This window comes from Aplysia californica, unplaced genomic scaffold, assembly GCF_000002075.1.
Source record: "Aplysia californica isolate F4 #8 unplaced genomic scaffold, AplCal3.0 scaffold00650, whole genome shotgun sequence".
Taxonomy (NCBI): Eukaryota; Metazoa; Mollusca; class Gastropoda; order Aplysiida; family Aplysiidae; genus Aplysia; species Aplysia californica.
The window spans coordinates 146,009-150,012 of record NW_004797920.1 but is presented as its reverse complement, the minus strand read 5'-3'; the positions used below and the strand labels follow the sequence as shown (position 1 = coordinate 150,012).

Below are 4,004 nucleotides of genomic sequence, written 5' to 3'. Positions count from 1 at the left end.
TAATATTATATATATATATATATGTTTTGTTGGAGGGTCTTCCTATGAGTTCTACGTGATATCCTGTTTGGGAATTTCCCTATCTGCGTATGGGATGTATGATGGTGTTCCTGGGTGGTATAAGTGATAATCTATTTGATAACTTAATTCCGTCGCTTTTTCCTGTATTATGAAGCTATATCCTGTTTTCGTAGTGCGAAAATAGGTCAGGCAATTTGACGTTAAAGGAATGTAAATCCCCCTGGTCGACTTTAATAATAACCTTTGAACGTAGAAAACCTAACGTTAGTTAGAAGTCAACTCTAGCCCTTTATTCTGAACTTACTTGACCTACCACGCAAATCAGGGAGTTCATCTTTAAGTGGGGTCATATTTGTATCGCTGTGACATCATATAGACGTTTTTAATAATAAATAATAAATAGCATTTGTAGAGCGCATATCCCCACTCGAAAGCAAGCTCTCTTCGTTTTCCACTATATTATTACCCCAGCAGACAATAGAACACTCAGAAACATTCTCAAATCTCTGCTTCCCGGAAAGCATACAGTGCAAGCAGCCGGTTAAGCGCTCAAACACTAATGTATTTTTAGAATGAAAGGTTGACACCTGCTTTTACATTAGCGAGCACCTGATTCTACTAACGGGTGACACAATATATATTTCGATTTAAAGAAAACTTCGTCACGTGAATCGAACTCATGCCTTTTGCCTGTGACGGGAAAATGCCAAACCTCTACACCACAGTCTGGGCGAGTATGGCAAATGATGAAATCCCAAATGTAGTATTATATAGAAAACAACACTGACGATATATACCATTGGGCGCCGATATCAAAGATCGTTCATAACAAGATAGTTCACTCGTCCAAGAAAGTGTCCGTGGAAGTCCGCGCATTGCTTCAGATGGCGCAGCAGTTGTTGTTTAGAAGCTCTCTTTCGTTTCTCCAGACGAAGAATAGGAATAGCACAGTTTGTTACTTTCGCTTTTATTGTTTTTCACACAAGTTGTCACGGTAGTCACCGTATTGTACCTTATTCTTTTTTACTCACGGGACGTAAGCGCCCCGTATGCCATGGGCTCTTGGTTAATGTTACTCACTTCGGGGATCTACATAAAAAGTCAGACACTACACCCGGGCTCATTATTAGAATGCTTGCTGTCGTGTGTGTTCGTCTCTCCAGTTTACAGTCGTGTGTGTAGACTAACATTACACAAGTAGGGTAACTCTGTTCGCAAATTCCGCACTTTTTCGACACGGGCGCCACCGGACTTGGAGGACACTTTAATAATTGGCTCAAAGAGAGGAGTGATCTTGTTATGTACGATCGTTGCCGAGATTCATGGGCGGCCATTTGATTCTTCGTAGAGAAGTATTTCTTTTTTCTTGAGTTTGAAAGAGAAAACCGAAACACGAAACAGAGAAACAAAAGATGTCAAAAACAAAGAGCTTGATCGGCGGATGTCTGGGGTATAGTTGCACTCAGACGACATGAGTTCGATTCCGGAGCGGGGAGAATTTGTAATAAATATCTTTTTTGGGAAGAGTTTTACGGCGCTCCCAACTGCATAAGGTCATACGAGCGCGCGAAACACAAGTTGGTTGCATTCACAAAAGTTCACTGCCCGACTTGGCTGGGGTCAACGATTAGGTTTAAAATGTAAAAAACTTGAGGTAAAATAACAGTTTAAAAGTGATAACCTGCTTTAAATCAAAATGACTTTTCACAATTTAACGTAAAGGCCAATAGCCTTGCCTTTATAAAATCGAGAATTCTGTTGGGATCAATGACAGAGAACAGATCTTGAAATTTTTTGCATTTAGAATACTTCATTCGGGTCGCTCCAAAGTCTTGACTTGTGTGTTTGGGACGTGTGTCCGATCCGTAATCGAGTAAAAATGACTTCGTCCCTTCTGGAGAGGCCTGACGGGTTTTGTGGACCCAGTTTGGGCTTAATATTGTGTAGTTTATTATTTATTTGTTTGTTCCAATGAATCTCCCACAGACAGGAGGTGTAGCTTTTGACTTTATTTTTAAAGTCAGTTTGTTGGAGAGTGTTTGTCGTTGATCCCAACTGAATATCTTTGTCTTTCTTCAGGGATGTTGTATCCCTCTCAGCCCGGGTTTACCCTGGTAGTCAGGGTTAAAGCCCACGTTCTAAATCATTAGAAGATTTAATTTGTGTTGAAGGGATCATAAAAAGCCCTTGCATTAATTATAGCCTTAAATGAATAAGTGAATGAATAAATAAATAGGAAAGAAAGAAAGAAAGAAAGAGAGAAAGAAAGAAATACTTTTTTTGGTGTAAAATGAAGAAATACAATTTTAGAGTGCAATAGTCGGTCACAGCTCCTTTTGGCATTCTGAAAGACGTTTCATGTTTCCTATCAGCCAGTTATCCGTCGACGAGAAAAGGGGGGGGGGGATCTTCGTACGCTCCCAATAAGCAAGATAAGTCGCCAGTCTGAACCGCGGAATTGACCACATGTATATTATCAGCCGGTACTGGTCAAGCGGTCAGTCCGTCTGGTAGAGAGCTGTACCCTCACACTGGACGTGGCTCGTGGCTCGCCTGGTTGTCAAGGAGTGTCTTCGTCACCGCAGATAGCTGGACTTTCGGGCGGGAGAGATCGCAGCAGAGCAGAGTCAGGTTGGTTCTTGTGCTTTTTAAGTTTTAGTAGAGGTTTTACGGCACTCGCAACTCCATAAGGTCATATGAGCGCCAGAAGAATAGAGGTGTTACAAGAGAGTAACTAACATAAAAAAGAAGAAGAGGAGATAAGGACAATAGATGTAGGATAGGAAAGAAGGAGCAAACCACACCAGAGCACCCGCCAACCAAACACGGTTCTTGTGCGCAAAATTGTCTTTGCTTTACGAATACCTTGCTACCTTAGACTAACAAAGTTCTGTCTAAGATTTTTGGCTGCTTTGAGTTACTAAGACCATGAGGTCAGAAATCACATGTTCTATCTGCTCTAGCAAAATCGCAGGATTATTTGGAGTCGTTTTCAATCAAGATATTCAAAGAATTGCATTAAAAGAGCTTGACATGTTGTGAAACTCAAAATCTTTGACGTCAAAATTCTGAAAAGTAGGTAATGAGCAGATAGAACTTTGTAATTCTAAGGTATCGTATTGTCAAGACACTGAGGAATCAAACGCTCCTTAATCTTGGAGGCATAATAAGGCGTTATTACTATAGTCTTAAACACTGTTCTTTTGCATGGCTTCTGATTTTAAAAAAACCCCATCCTCATCCATCATGAATAGAAGTCGAGATAAATGCGACTGAAGGAAGTAGGGGTTGCCTGGTGTTAGAAGTAAAATTATTAAAGTTTTCATTATAGGCTGATGAGAGTTTTTTTAACGGAACAGAAACCGAAATGATGCAATGCTGTAAGACGCAGGCATAGAAGGACGCTTACTGATTAAAATACATTTGGGAAGAGGCAAATTTTGATTATTATGCAGTTTCTGGAACACTTGAATCGACATAACAGCAGTTAACGTGTTGCTCCCACATTGATAATTTGAATAGCTTGATGACTGGGGAAACAATGATTCATTTTTCTAAAGACTATCCTAGCCTTGACCTGAGTAGTGCACGATGATTGCATGTATCTGAGATAAATAATGTCTCAGTCAGAGATGAGGTAGGGAGAAGGCGGTGGCGATGGATTGGACATACTCTCAGGAAGTCAGGCAGCTGCAGAACAAACAAAGTTTTGGATTAGAACCCACAGGGCAAGAGATCAAGGGGAAGAAACTTTATGCAGTTGCGAGCGCCATAAAACCTCTACTAAAAAGAAAAAGGAATGAAAAGAGAACCATGATCGCCAATGTCTGTCTCAGACCTGGCACTGAACGATGATGATGATCTGCTCTCTTTAGAAAGAAAGCACACGGGACAAGGATAGACCCAAAGAAATTATTTGTAAAACCTATCCAAATTTATGAGAGACGGGAAAACGCCAGAGAGTGTGGCTCTTTTTTGAGCAT

The 4,004-nt window shown here is 40.6% G+C and overlaps 1 protein-coding gene across 1 annotated transcript in view; it reads left to right on the top strand.

Moving 5' to 3' along the window:
- The first annotated feature begins 1,228 nt into the window (after window positions 1–1,228).
- The window catches only part of LOC101858810 (zinc metalloproteinase nas-14-like), a 14,504-nt gene continuing 11,728 nt past the window's right edge, over window positions 1,229–4,004 (top strand). Inside the window, exon 1 of the mRNA XM_013087873.2 lies at window positions 1,229–2,652. The gene's annotated coding sequence lies outside the window, so the exon portion shown is untranslated. The remainder of the gene's footprint in view (window positions 2,653–4,004) is intronic.